The sequence below is a fragment of the Zootoca vivipara genome, chromosome 4, assembly GCF_963506605.1.
Source record: "Zootoca vivipara chromosome 4, rZooViv1.1, whole genome shotgun sequence".
NCBI lineage: Eukaryota > Metazoa > Chordata > Lepidosauria > Squamata > Lacertidae > Zootoca > Zootoca vivipara.
The window spans coordinates 39,215,891-39,231,678 of record NC_083279.1 but is presented as its reverse complement, the minus strand read 5'-3'; the positions used below and the strand labels follow the sequence as shown (position 1 = coordinate 39,231,678).

General features: G+C 40.4%; 1 protein-coding gene across 1 annotated transcript in view; it reads left to right on the top strand.

Annotated features, from left to right (window-relative positions):
- LOC132591996 (uncharacterized) overlaps nt 1–15,788 on the top strand; it is a 34,932-nt gene that overhangs the window by 14,809 nt on the left and 4,335 nt on the right. The gene's annotated exons all lie outside the window — the stretch shown is intronic.

Below are 15,788 nucleotides of genomic sequence, written 5' to 3'. Positions count from 1 at the left end.
AGTGTTAGGCCTGGTTTTTCTGCAGCCAAGAAAGGACTGAGGGACAGGAATGCAAAAGAACATCAGCAGATAACATCGCTCAAACTTGTGAGCTAGTTTGACCACAGATTATGGAGATAAAGGGATATCATCTGATGATCTGACCTATTCTGGCCTTTTAATGCAGGGAGAATTTTTAATTCATGAAGCTTGTTGTCTTCTGCTCTCCAGTTTCCAAGTTGAGTGGTAATGTAAAGGTTAAATACTTGCATTGTAATTGGGTGCCAAGATCTAAAAGGCTGCTAAGTATCAAATGAGATGGGAGGAGATATTGGCATCCAGTTCACACTGCTTTTATGTGTCACATTACAGGCATCCCCAAACTTCGGCCCTCCAGATGTTTTGGACTACAATTCCCATCATCCCTGGTTGTATACAGTCATTCATTGGGTTGTTGACCACTTTGTGGCTGGAAATATATCAAGTGTGTACTTACAAACATGTTAGAGAACCCTAGAATGAATGGATGGATGGCATTTAGCTGCACACACGAGTGGCCTTTTAAACAGCAACAAGCCATGCATTCCTTCATAGCAACAACCAAACTTCTCTTAATGGCAAATGGTACACTTCTTGGATTCTATATCATACTAAAATTGACATTTGAATGCAGCCCTGTTTAGGGAAGCTTTTAATGTTTAATAGATTATTGTATTTTAATATTCTGTTGGAAGCCGCCCAAAGTGGTTGGGGAAACCCAGCCAGATGGGCGGGGTATAAATAAATAATATTATTATTATTATTATTATTATTATTATTATTATTATTATTATATCACTGAGCAGAAAATGACACACTAATTCTAGGCAAATTTTACATTAACACTACAGAGCATGAATAAGAATTCCATGTCCCACATGAATAACTCCAAAATGAGGAGCATAGAAAGAAGAAACGGCATGGTACACCTGTATCAGCATAACTGGATGCCTTCCACCTGCTCCACCTGCAACAAAACATGTCTTTCCTGTGTTGGTCTCTAGAGCCACAGCAGGTGCTATAAGTCTCCAACAGTTTGACTTTACCCATGAAGGCGCACTCTTCTATTGTCTCCCAAGACAGACAGATGCCAACCAACCAGTTTTTTCCCTTCTTAGCTAGATTTGTATTTAAGAGTGATTGTTGCTAGCAGCACAAATTTGGCACCACCTCTTTCCGGACTGTCATGACTCATGCTGACAAAAATGTTGTGCCAGTACTTAAATGGCAATATTGATGAGTCCCTTAGCTGCAATCAAATTAGTTCCTTTTGCCAATCACTTCACTGTTGCCAGTCTCTGTCCTTCTGTTCCATCTTCTTTAGGCTCTGAAGAAAGGAAAGACATCTTACTTACATAATGGCAATTATTTAACAGGTCTGGTATGAAGTTGCACACCTTCTCCCTCCACCTTGCAGATAACGTAATGTAGAGCAGCGTGCTTCTCATTCACCATGCAAAGCCTATGGCAGCACCTGCTCAAGACATTTAAGCACCTGAAGCAAACCGCAAAATGGTTCTGTTGTAGCCCCCCCCCCCCCCGGAACAAGGGAGGGAAGTAAAGATCAACATTAGTAACAGGTAATGGTAGAAGACCAGCTGGCCACTGTGGAGGTAGCATCTGGGGTGGGGACTACTGAAAGCATGGCAAATCCGGCCTCCATGGAGTGTGCTACAGTTACTACTGGCGCTACAAACTGATGCGATGGGTGATGCGTTCTTTGAAGGCTAGATCTGCCATCCCTATGGATCCTGCTGCTGCAGTCACCTCCTCTTGCCTCATGCATAGGTTGGTCCTGCCTCTAGGTTGCCTATAAACTGGCCTTCAAACTTAAATTTATTCAATGGTCAGTTACCTAAGCACTGGCCTTGTCTCAAGGTCATAGGAAAAGCAAAGCCTTAGAGCACATACCTCAGCTTTAGAAATGGGAGCTATTCCTGTTCCCATGCAAGGAAGGAGGGAGGTCTCAGACTATCCAAAATGCTTGATACTCACACAGAAAACAATTGGTGTTGCTAAAACTCTAAAAATTGGATTATATTACAATTTGAGCTTATGGAACAGCAGCAATTGCAATACTGATAACAGGAAACATAACAGTTCAAGATGGAAACAAAATACAGCAAACCTTTAACTGTGCTGTAGGGATGCTATATTTTCTGGCTCAGGATCTACTGTACTTTAATATCTAATCAATAAACCATTTGCTAGTTATACATGGCAAATGTTTCTGGAACTCAAGCTATTATGACTTGTTTATCTGTTGTCTGGCTATACCTTTTCCTTTCGTCAGCTATTTCAGGAAGTACTATTTTTAACAGTGAGTCGCTATGAGTGAATCAACCTCTTTTATTATCGACCAATAGGATTTGGGAGAGATTTTCTATATTCTTCACAAAAACTATTCTTGGAAGTGAGGAGTGCTTGGGAGAGATCCAACTGCGGATCTTTACTTTTTTTCTGAAAGCAAGACTTGATTGTTGTAATGTTGGTTTTACATTCTATTACACATTTCTCCTTAAAAGTTGAGAAATAATACTGTTTTGCCCCCAAAGGCACAGCTACAGCACTTGACTATCTGTTTTGGGAGTGAGCCTAACCTTTAAAGTTTTAACTTTAGGCTCAATTTTATTTTCCAGCACCAAAAGGAGCACCTAAAATGTGAGGGGGGTTCAAGATGAATGACAATAGTTTTTGTGAGGAATAGAGGACACTCCAATTTCAGTATTGTTATTGTTGTTTAGTCGTTTAGTCATGTCCGACTCTAGTTAATAAAAGTGCAACCTTCATAGGAAGGATGAATATTCTTTCGTTTTCTTCTCTGAAGTTAATTTTTAACATTTAATATTGTATTATTTTAAGACTAATTATAAAAATTATGAGAACACTAAATTTACCAGTTGCTATGAGACACAGATATGTCTAATCCACCCCAAGGTCTTCTTATACTAGGCTCTAAATGTTTGCTCAGAAAAATAATCTTTTTTTTAACAATGGTTATGCAAGCAATTCTTGGCCCCTAGTGAAGCTTTAAAAAGCTATAAAAATAAACACTTTTTAAATTATATGTGATTACTGTTTGTAAATACTTGGGTTGTGGAGGCACTGATAAGTTCTAAAAGGGCAATTTCATTTTTGTAAGCTTTGCCCAAACAGCTGCTGTTTTTACTTGTTTGCTGACTTCATATTTCTGAAGCACACAGAAAACAAATTCTGTTCTTAATAATGAGCCAGTTCCAATTGCTGTATTGCCTTGGGATAGCATTGCAATACCTGTGTGTATTTGGTGCACATATTTGTTTTTATAACACACTGGGGTAATATATATTTTATGATAACCACAGCCTCATGCATTATTACCATGCAACTTAATATTGTTACATCATTGCAGCTTTATCTTCTAATCTGAATGCAGCTGGGATAATGTTATTAAAATACTTTTGCTAAACATCATTGACAGTAAGCTCACGTGATTTTAAATAGATTTATAGTCTTCATGGTGACCTAACTCATTGCTCAAGACAATGAACCCAGAACATACACCCATACGGTTCTAGTTTTAGGTTTGCAGGTGCCCTTGGGTAAGATACCCTCAGTGGGTCCACATCTTCTTTGCCACAGCCACAAGTGTCCGGTTTGCTTGCCCCCTCCCTCTGAGTCCAGCTTACATTGCTATCAAGAGGGAAAGTGCTAAGCACTTTCTCCTTTCTTCTCTGAGCCAGCTTTGCTACCTGAGACCAAGGACAAAATAATATCCCTACTGGTCCACACACACAAACTGAATGGACTTGTAAGTTGCATCTCACTTCAATGATAGGGGACAGTATCATTCACCACTCCTGCAGCCATCTTAGGAGGTGCAAAGCAGGTCATGTAGCATACACTGCTGTCTTTCAGCAGGGGTGAATAGCTGGGAAAATTCTGGAGGAACAGCTAGTATGGTTGCTTTAGCTGCCTGATGCAGCTGCCTCACTCCACCTAATAGGGCCTGCCCAGCCTCTCCTCCCTCTTGTTGCTGTTCACATACTCAACGATGGCAGTGAATAGACAGTGACAGCAAACAAGGATGGGGTTGCAGGAGCTGGCACTCAGAACCACCCTCTGCTTTGTACTCAGTTACTTGTTTGTAACTAGCTAGTCTTCATGGCAGCCATTTTGTGATCAGCCATGCTCTCAAGGGCAGCCATTTTGTGGTGATGCCCACCAGTTTCTCAAATTTCTACATGTGCTCAGCAATATGTAGTGCTTAACAATAGAATATGGCAGAATAAGATTAACCAGAAAACGCCTTGGCATCTTGTCTGTCTTCTATTTCCACTTCTCATTAAAGTTTCAAAACTAGTTTTGCTGCCAAAAGTAAATATTCAGAAGCAGATAGGTGATATATCACAACACTAAAACAAATAATCCTTATGGGGAAATGTGGCGTGAATTGCCAGAAGCTTAAACAGAATAAGAAGTTCATGAAGTTTAATCATCTTTCACTTTCTTGCGCTTCCTTTTAATTGCATGAATCTATAGCAAAGGACCAATATGATCAATTTGTAGACATTTTTTCAGCAAACCAGAGACAGGCTTAGATTGTAGTCTGTGGCAATCAACCTTAAGTACAACACTGCTCTTGGGAGTTGTTTTCTTGCGAAATAAACTTTATGCAATGCTGATGAAAGACAGATACTAAAATTTAAATCTTGATAAATATGGTTCTTTACAAAAAACCAAAAAAATGTACTACACGTTTTGTTTATCAGCATACAATATAAAGGAAACCACATTGCTGAGTAGTTGCTTTCCCTTTACCTCTAATAATCTGATACTGAAGGCATGGAACAAACCTTCAGATGGGACCAAATGTTGAGTTGTAGGACTCTTCTTTTCTCATACTGGAAGTATCCACAGTTCAAGGACTGGAGGAAATTTGCAGTAACAGTCAGAAGCATACAGATGGGTCAGCCATTTGCTACTCCCTGAGTTGGAAAGCAAACAATCAGGGAGCTTCCTATACTCATGGAGGGCCCACACATTCACATGTTTGCCCTCCAACTGGGTCTGGCTCACGAATAAGGCAAGTGGAGGCAACCACCTCAGGCCACTTCATCTTGCTGCTAGTTATGGAACCTCTTGGGACAGTCGTATTTGCTTTGTTATGAAATTCCCTTCATAAGACACTTATCATTTCTCATTGTCTATAATGGATTAGGAGACCACCCTGCCACGTTCCATGATATCATTTGCAAAGAATTGTGCACCTGACTCCTAACCGCGGCATCAAGTCAATCTAGGTGAATATCAGGAGGATGGTTATCGCTTGATGTCCCAGGCGGCCCCAGGCGCGTTTCCACCACTACCGTTGGAGCATCAGCTATTGGTCCGTGGGCCCTGGAGTCTTTTGCTAGGATGATTTGGGGGACTTCTTCACTCTGCCCCATTATGCTTGAACTTTGAAAAAAGCAAAATCCTGGTGTTTGGTAACTCACGCACGAGTTATAGCTGGGTTTTTGGAGGTAAACCCATCCAGCAGGTCTTTAAATTCAATTATCTAGGAATCACCTATCACCATAGGCTCCTCTGGTCTCCACATCGAGGCGTGGTGGTGAACGCCAGTAAGATATCCACGCAGGCAATTACGCGATTTTTTACAACAAGGGGCAACTCACATATCCCTTCTGCGCTCAAGATCTTCAATGCCAAGACCATTTCACAACTGCTCTACGGCATTCCAATCTGGATCCCGGGGTTCACCCAGACAGTAGAGCAAGTGCAATCAACCTTTCTCTACAAGATTTTCTCTGTTCCAAGATGCGTCCCATATGCAGTTTTATGTCTAGAGGGAGCTCAACACAAGGTGGAATCTGTCGCCTGGGCAAGATTCCTTATATTCTGGCTAAAAATCTGCCTCGACTCTGACAGAGATCCCTTCCTCCAGGTAATGCTTTCGGACACCTTCCTCCCCCCAGGGCTGCAACACTTCAATAGGAAGGTACAGCAACTGGGGCTTTCAGTAGAACTCCTCCGCTCAATGTCCTTACAATCTGCCAAAGCCACAGTCATTACTAGGTTGTGGGACATTGAGAGACAGGATCTTATAGCGGCAGCAGGCACAATATGTTCCCCCCTTCTTTTCCACCTCCCATGGGCTCATGAAACAAAACCTAACTATCTTGACTTCCTACTGAACCCACAAGAAAGAAGGGCATTTTCGTTGGCCAGGTTCAATGCAAATCCATCGAACCTCCTGTGGGGAAGATTCTCGGGCAGGGCGAAGGATGAGAGGATCTGTACGTGTCATGACCCTCAGGTGGAAAGCCTTCCACATATGGTTTTTCATTGTAACCTTTACGTCGACCTTCGTCAACGGTTCCTGGACCGGCTCTGCATTCCCAGAGGGAGACCAGAGCGGGAAATCTTGCGGTTCCTCTTGCTGGGGAAGGACCCGGTCCTCACCGAGATGGTGGCTCAATATCTTAATTTACTATTTTCTTGGCGTTGTACTCTGCAGTCATCTGAGTCGCCGGAAGCCCCATTGTCGTGAAAGCGGATGGCGGATTATTCCCTTCCCTCTCTTGGCACAGCGTTTGCCACAGTGACAGTTTTAATCTGTTATTATTTTGTATGCGAGTTTGTTTGATGCCAATAAAGGTTTTACTTACTACTACTAATGGATTAGGATGTAATTTGCAAATGGATATCTTGTTTTAAAGTTATGCTTGCAATAAAATAACCAGAGCCAATTTCAGAAATATCTTTTGTGTAATTGTGAAATAATGAAAAGACACCCTTGGGAATTTGCTTCAAAATCGAAATGGCTTAAAACATTTTGGAATATTGCGATGGAATATATTGTTGAATTGAAACAATATAAATGTGAAAGAGACAAAAACTCTTCAGTTCAATTGATGAGTTCATTAGAAATTAATGGTAGTAGAACAAGGAAGAAATGACAGCTTGTTTCTGGGCCTGGCTTGTGAAACACACAGGTATGTAATTGCTTTTGAAAACAATTAAGACGAAAATGTGAAGCTGGTATACATAAGCCTATTGTATAAAGTATACAGAATATATATCCTTTGAATATTGCAAATGACACTCCCTCCCTATGATCCTCTTGAGTGTTAAGATCAGGAGAGAAAAGTCTCTCAGTAGTTCCACCACCTTCTGAAGTGTGGGGAATGGTGACCTGAAGAGGGCTTTCTCTGTGGCAATCCCTGTGTTGTAAAATTCAGTCCCCACAGAAGTGCATCTAGCACTGTCATTATTCAGCATCAGCTGCTTGCTGAAAACACACCTCTTTATCCTAGTCTTAGGTATTTTGGTTGGATCCACCTCTTCTGTTTTGTTTATCTTATACTGTGCTGGTTTTCTTACAACTGTTTTACTTTTATAATTGTATAAACTGTTTTATCTGTTTTACTTGCTTTTAATTGTATTATTATATTGGTGTGACCTGGGCTTGGCTCTTGTGGTGAAGGACAAGTAAGAAAACTTACAAATAAAACAATATCTGCAGGATTATGTGTTTTGTAGTAGACTGGTCCCCCCCTCCCCCCATGAGCTCTTCTGAATCTCTGGAAGTTAAATCTTAGAAGATAATTTAGCATGTTCAGAAACATGCTTACCCAGCAGCGGTAACCTCCACTCATTTTTCTGTTCCAGTTCTACACAGATCTTTGGTTTCACCACATAATCTCTGTCGAGACATTTCATACCCTGAAATACCCTGTTCCAACCAGCACTCTGTGAAGATGGTGCTCTACCAGGGGAACAGAAAATCTGGAAGCTGAGTAAGTTTCAGAAACATTTTAAGACTTGCAGGCCTGAAGCCACATTATGGCTGTGGGGTTCTTGCCCTCTTAGATATTCTTGACCCCTTTATTGTTTGGTTTTTTTAAAGCATGTCTATGGCCCTTTTTTCTTTTACACCTTGAAGGAAAAGCTCACAGGCAGTATTGTGTCTGCTTCCTTAGTAAGAAGGAACTATGCTCCTGCCTTCCTGTTAGATGATCAAATCCGTCAATTTCTGTTTCTCTCAGCTTTCCATTTTAAGTCTTGAATTCAATTCTCTGCATCTCCACGAGGGTCTGGAATTTATTTTTTTAAGTCCTTGTGGAAATTCATCAGCAATTTACTGTGAATTTCTCCTAATATGCACATCTATGATTTGATGAGTTGACGATTTATATATGCAATTTTGCCTAATATACAGTGGAACCTCGGTTTATGAACACCTCGGTTTATGAATTTTCGGTTTACGAACGCCACAGACCCATCTGGAACAGATTAATTCACTTTCCATTACTTTCAATGGGAGAGTTCGCTTCAGTTTATGGACGCTTCAGTTTATGAACAGACTTCCGGAACCAATTACACCCATGCTTCGGGTTAAGTACGCTTCAGGTTGAGTACTCCGCGGACCCGTCTGGAACGGATTAATCCACTTTCCATTACTTTCAATGGGAAAGTTTGCTTCAGTTTATGAACGCTTCAGTTTAAGTACTCCATGGACTGTCTGGAACAGATTAATCCACTTTCCATTACTTTCAATGGGAAAGTTCGCTTCAGTTTATGCACAGACTTCCGGAACCAATTGTGTTCATAAACCGAGGTACCACTTTACACAGTTTTCTGGGCATTTTTTTAAACGTATAATGCATTTTTATGCACACTTGATGCATTTTTGTACACAACTAGAGAGCTGCATTGCAAAATTTGGAAAAGCGCAAAGTTGAAGGATGGCCGTGTTTTGGTTCACATATTGTTTCAGAAAGTGTGATAACCACTGATAACCAGGCGATCTGGGACTTGTACAATAGTAAGAGAGAAATGAAATACAATATAATGTACATTTGCTGGAAATGCATTGATGGATGAGAACCATAACAGGCACTGGGAAAGTATATGTACCACGGAAAGTACTTTGTCTTCATTTACATGGAACTATGGTGAAGAATAGCGGAACTAAATTAAGAAAGAAAACATTTACCCATAATAGTTCAATTAAGTATCAGGAGCTCATGACTTTACTATATCATGTTCAACTGGACATTCTCCAGGAAGAAATGCTGCCTAAAACAATGTGAATCAATGACATAATGAGCAGGTTGATATAATATGCTGTTCTCATCTCTGTTTTTTCAGATTCTATTAAACATCCCCTGAGTGCTATACTTATTATAGCACGCGATGGTAATAGAGAGTTTTGCAGGAGCCTTTCATTGCCATACAAAGATTATTGCAAAGAGAGATTGCCAGAAAAATGGGACCACTGTTTAACTCCATAGCCCATAATTATCTGCAATCATTTTGCATGCAGCCTTTTATACCAACGTGGAGAGTTGTAAAACTGACAAGCTGATTTTTATAGCAGGAATTGATGTGTGTGTCTGATGGCACAGAGTGATAGAAATGCCTGCTGACATCTGAGATAGGGACTTCGCAATCAAAAGCAACTGTAATTTAAGCCCTTTCTTTTGAGCACTGGACAAACATTAAATATAACTGACGCCAGTCATTTGATCAATGGCATCTCTGAATGAAGGTTTTTTCCTACAATTCATTTCTGTACTATTAACGCATATTTTGTTACTCATTTGTTGCATGGAGCCTATATATAGCAGCTGTGCTTCCATTGCATTTCAGATGAATCCATTTTCCATTGTATGGCTATTGTTGCATCCCCCTCAGTCTTTGAGCAGTGTGAGATTCCAGAGGTTCCAAGTGCTCATGTTTCCTTTTGGAAATGAGGCACAGTGGAGACTGTGGTATATTTAGGATACCACAGGTTGCACATGCATACAACCTGAGCCTATGATGGAGGGGTTCACAGGATTAGCACCCCAAGAGGGTCTTGTTTCTCCCATAACCACAGCCTTGTATTCAAAGAGAAATCAACCATCATGCTCCAGCTTGCAGTCTTTACCAGCTTGTGACCATTTTTCCTCTGGGTCACATGACAGCCAACCCTCAACTCTAGCATTGTTTTCTAATTAACACTGAGTGGACGGAGGTGGCTCATCCATTTGCTGTCTGGCCCAGAACCTTGCTTTCTCAATAGCCCATCTCCCAAGCGATCTCCTGAACATGGGGAACTGGGTCCAGGGATTAGAAGTCTGGTGTTCACTTAAATTCCCCAAGCCTTGATTAAACTATAACACCTACTGGACCCAGGAAAAACTGGCACCCAAAAACTCGTAACACTATCAATGGGTCACATTTTGTAGTTGGGGGTTACCGTAAATGAAATATATAGTACCCCATATTTCACAAAAACAAAACCCATTACTGTAGCCCTTGCTGCATGTAGTGTCATTGCACAGTTGTTATAAACTACTATGCTCCTCAGGGCATAAGTAGTGATAAGCAATCCCATACTGTTAACATTTTGTGAAAAAGAGGAACAGAAGTTGAACCTACTTGTAACTGAAGTGAAATCTTAAAACAGGCAACTGTTCCAGCAAGCTGTTTGGGTCAATGGGCTGGTATAGTTCTGGCAACTCAGGTTGATATATCTATTTATTTGCATTTTAAACTAGCCTTTCCAATATTTAACTACAATGGTTCACTCTATCTTTCTCTAAGGTGAGAGGCCACAAAATTCCAGCAATGCCCCACTGACCCGCTATCAGAGATAAAAGCAACATTTATTTTACACATCCCAGAAAGAATCCTTGTAATAGCTTGGGGAAAGAATTAGGACCCAAATTAACATCTAGTCTCCCTCTAGGATGTGAGTCCCAGAGAACACAACAAACCATTCTCTCTTGTATCAAAATATTAATTATCTGGCTGTGGATAGCATTGCTGCCAGGCCATTGTCATGGTCATATCATTATCTTGTCTGGATTCGGGATGTTGGAGAATTTCAACAGGCAGTTTTGGGCTCTTTTAAAAATATATAATTTTCTTTTAATTTACAGACTTACCTAGAGTAAGTTGCAGAAGCTGCTACCTTATTTTATGGGTGGGCCCATTTTGCTTCAAAACTGAAATATACTCAAGCACTTAACTTTGCTCTTGGACAGAAATTATTAATATGTGCAAAAGATCCTAAAATTGGGCTTGAACCAGCTATAAGCAAAACAAAGTGTGTGTTGTCTACATTTGTAACACTAAGATTTTGTACACTACATCTTTGGTTTTTTTAGTTTTAGTTTTTTTGTTTTTAAACGTTGCTTTACGTATAGAAGAAGCATACACAGGAAATGCAAACTACAAATAGCAATTTGTTCAAAAGAAACCCACAGGAAGTTTTGCAAACCATTCAACATCAGGCTGTCTTTTGCCACGCAAGACAAAAGCTGCTCAGTAACCACTGATGCATTGATAATTAAGGCGTCTTCAGCATATGACAGATGAAGCAATGGCTTTGTTTCTATCTGGAAATCAAATGGGCATGAAGTTGCCCTTTGCATGTGTGGCAGTAATCTAGGAATGAGGCAGTTCGCTAGAGACAGAGGGGCTTCAATTTCCCACTAGAAGCCCAGGCGATCCAGAGGGTGGGCAAGCCATACAATCCCTCAGCTGTAGCCAGTAAGGGTTGGCTGAGATCATGCAACCTATCTACCCCCCTTCTAAGGTGGCCAGGATGGTTCTCTACTGTCAGAGGATAGCTTTCTAGTGGAAGGAGTCCTACCATTGAAAAACTGTCCAGTTCAAGTCCAGTTTAAAGATAAATAACTCTAAGAAGGGAGAGCAGGGAGCTTGAAGTTGCCTGTCAACCATATGCACCTGGACAGCAGACTGAGCACATGGGTCACCTGCTGACAGTCTTCCCCACCAGGTTTGGATGTTTAGGGAAGTTTTTTAATGTTTGATGTTTTATTGCATTTTAAATTTTCTGTTGGGAGCCACCCAGAGTGGCTGGGGCAACCCAATCAGATGGCTGGGTTACAAATCATCATCATCATCATTAAAATTACAGCAATTATTTCTATACCTATCAACTAGCACTTGCAAAGTTAGTGCAAAGCTGTGCCTTCTTTTGTTTTCTTTTTTGGTAACTCATTTGTGGCCACCTACCCTGCCCTCTTCATTGTCCCACAGCCACCCAGAAAGCAAACATTGCTTTCAGTGCATCTGTTCCGAATATGACAGACTTTAGTTGGATATAACTTTAAAATATTTCTTTTAAAAATATCACTTCAACTTGAAAAAGGGAAATTACACATAATTGGGCTGTCAGACATTAACATACCATATATATATATATATATATATATATATATATATATATATATATATATATAGCTATGCAGTCTGGGCCCCTGTTACATCAAATGGGCTTGTTTATTTCAAATTACTTGGTCATGTATTATATGTTTGCTTTGAGGGCATAAATATTTATCATTAAATTCACCCTGTAGCACACATTTACTTTTTTTCCTTTCTCACTCTCTCTCTCATGCACAAACACACGCGGCCCATACGTATCTTATTTAGAAGCAACATCTTCACCATCTACTTCATTCATCTGTTGAACTACCGGTAAGTTCTTGCTGCAATAAATAAGGTTATAGAAAGGTGGCATGGGAGACTTTTATCTTCAGTGTCACCAGATGGCGCTGCAGAGTAGTTTTGCTTAGGACTACTGTACAGTAGTAAACATAAAACCTACCTTTACCTTTATTTATTAATCTCCCTGATTAAAATGCTGACTTCTTCCTCCCCACTCTCATTTACAATTTTATTAGCAGTTAGTAAAGAAAGTGCTTTATTTTCAGAAACAGATCTTACACACATGTTTTGGATGTCCAAGCTCCTTCACACAGAACAATGAAAGTACCGTATTTAAGTGTATCTTATGTTACATGCGAAGGAGCCATCAGTGTGCCTTCAGGTTTTAGGAACCACAATAATTTAGGAACATTGAGGGATTGATATTACTGGGTCATATATTATGAGCTATGGGCCATTGATGAAAGTATTACTAGGCCATTGCTGAAATAAGGCTAGGAAAAGTTTGTTGCAAGAACCTACAAGTAGTGAAGGAATGACCAGATATTTATTTGATTTAAGTGCAGGTAAAAAAAGGTAAAGGACCCCTGGACAATTAAGTCCAGTCAAAGGCGACTATGGGGTTGCGGTGCTCATCTCGCTTTTAAGTGCATTACATATTTGGGACCATACTAGTCATATTAGAGTCCATGTCAGTTTCTCAACACCACAGCCACCATCTGTTAATGGAGGAATGTTACAATCGTTGCACATGCTGTGGCATTGGAAGTTGAAGGGCTCCTAAATTACAAGGGTAAGTATATCCTAATGGACTTTACACTGATAAGTAGTTTTGTGGCATCATAAAATAGCGACAGAGAAAAGATATCCTGACATTTAGACAACTATTAAACCTGTAGGAATACTGCACTATTTCTTTACTATTTTTAATGTTATTAGATTGTTATCTGCTCCTGAAAGTGGAATGGTTGGTCATGATTCAAAATCAGCTGTTTCCCCCCCATCAAAATTCTGCAAATATTCATGTATTTAGGCAATAAATATGTTCTCCTTCCTTGCTGCACAATGGGCTCTGTCTTGCAGTTGTTCTATCCTGCTGAATGAAGACAAATATAAAATATATACCTAACATAATAGTATAGTTAAAATAACAGTACAATACTCAAAAGATGATCAGCAGACAATAATTTGAAAATTCATTCAGAAAAGGCTTGGGTAAATAAAAGCATGCATCTGAAGTAATAGATTGGTGGAGTATGCCTTATCTTAAGTGGTAATGAATTCAATGTTAAAGGAGCCACAAGTTAATCATACATCAGACTTTAAGTACAGAAGTCTTATTGTACAGTCAGAACCAAGTCACAGTGTGAAGGGCAAAAAGGTCTTCCTTTTCGGTACACTTCCTGGTTTCATTGCCAACTTAAACTTCCCATATATTTAATATTTAATATTATAAACCAAAGTAGCTGACATTACATTGTTGAATGTAGTGTGGGACAAAAGCATACATACAATAAGACAAAGAGTGTCACTTTTGAATTTTTCTGCTTCAAAAAAATTCAGGCTATCTATGATTGTGAGGAAAACTGCAAAAAAAATTATGAGCAAATAACATTTCTGGCAGAGGGACCCAGGTTGCGCTGTGGGTTAAACCACTGAGCCTAGGGCTTGCTGATCAGAAGGTCGGCGGTTCGAATCCCTGTGACGGGGTGAGCTCCCGTTGCTCGGTCCCAGCTCCTGCCAACCTAGCATTTCGAAAGCACGTCAAAGTGCAAGTAGATAAATAGGAACCGCTACAGCGGGAAGGTGGAGAAGGAACTGGCAAGCCACTCCAGTATCCCTGCCAAGAAAACTCCATGGACAAAGACAACAGGCATATAAAAGTTATGACGCTGGAAGATGAGCCCCTCAGGTCGGAAGGCGTCCAACATGCTACTGAGGAAGAGCGGAGGACAAGTACAAGTAGATTCAGAGCTGATGAAGCGGCTGGGCCAAAGCCGAAAGGACGCTCAGTTGCGGATATGCCTGGAAGCGAAAGGAAAGTCCGATGCTGTAAAGAAAAATATTGCATAGGAACCTGGAATGTAAGAACCATGAGTGGAGGTAAGCTGGATGTGGTCAAACATGAGATGACAAGAATAAATATCGACATCCTGGGCATCAGTGAACTAAAATGGAAGGGAATGGGCGAATTCAGTTCGGGTGACTATCATATCTACTACTGTGGGCAAGAATCCCGTAGTAGAAATGGAGTGGCCCTCATAGTCAACAAAAGAGTGGCAAAAGCTGTAATGGGATGCAATCTCAAAAATGACAGAATGATCTCGATACGAATCCAAGGCAGACCTTTTAACATCACAGTAATCCAAGTTTATGCACCAACTACCGGAGCTGAAGAAAGTGAAATTGACCAATTCTATGAAGACCTACAACACCTTCTAGAAATGACACCAAAGAAGGATGTTCTTCTCATTACAGGGGATTGGAATGCTAAAGTAGGGAATCAAGAGATAAAAGGAACAACTGGCAAGTTTGGCCTTGGAGTTCAAAATGAAGCAGGGCAAAGGCTAATAGAGTTCTGTCAAGAGAACAAGCTGGTCATCACAAACACTCTCTTCCAACAACACAAGAGACGACTCTACACATGGATATCACCAAATGGGCAGCATCGAAATCAGATTGATTATATTCTCTGCAGCCAAAGATGGAGAAGCTCTATACAGTCAGCAAAAACAAGACCTGGAGCTGACTGTAACTCAGATCATCAGCTTCTTATAGCAAAATTCCAGCTTAAACTGAAGAAAGTAGGAAAAACCACTGGGCCAGTAAGATACAATCTGAATCAAATCCCTTATGAATACACAGTGGAAGTGAGGAACAGGTTTAAGGATTTAGATTTGGTGGACAGAGTGCCTGAAGAACTATGGATGGAGGCTCGTAACATTATACAGGAGGCAGCAACGAAAACCATCCCAAGGAAAAGGAAATGCAAGAAAGCAAAATGGCTGTCCAACGAGGCCTTACAAATAGCGGAGGAGAGGAGGCAAGCAAAATGCAAGGGAGATAGGGAAAGATACAGGAAACTGAATGCAGATTTCCAAAAAACAGCAAGGAGAGACAAGAGGGTCTTCTTAAATGAGCAATGCAAAGAAATAGAGGAAAACAATAGAATGGGGAAAACCAGAGATCTGTTCAAGAAAATTGGAGACATGAAAGGAACATTTCGTACAAAGATTACCATAATCAAGGACAAAAGTGGTAAGGACCTAACAGAAGCAGAAGACATCAAGAAGAGGTGGCAAGAATACACAGAGGAATTA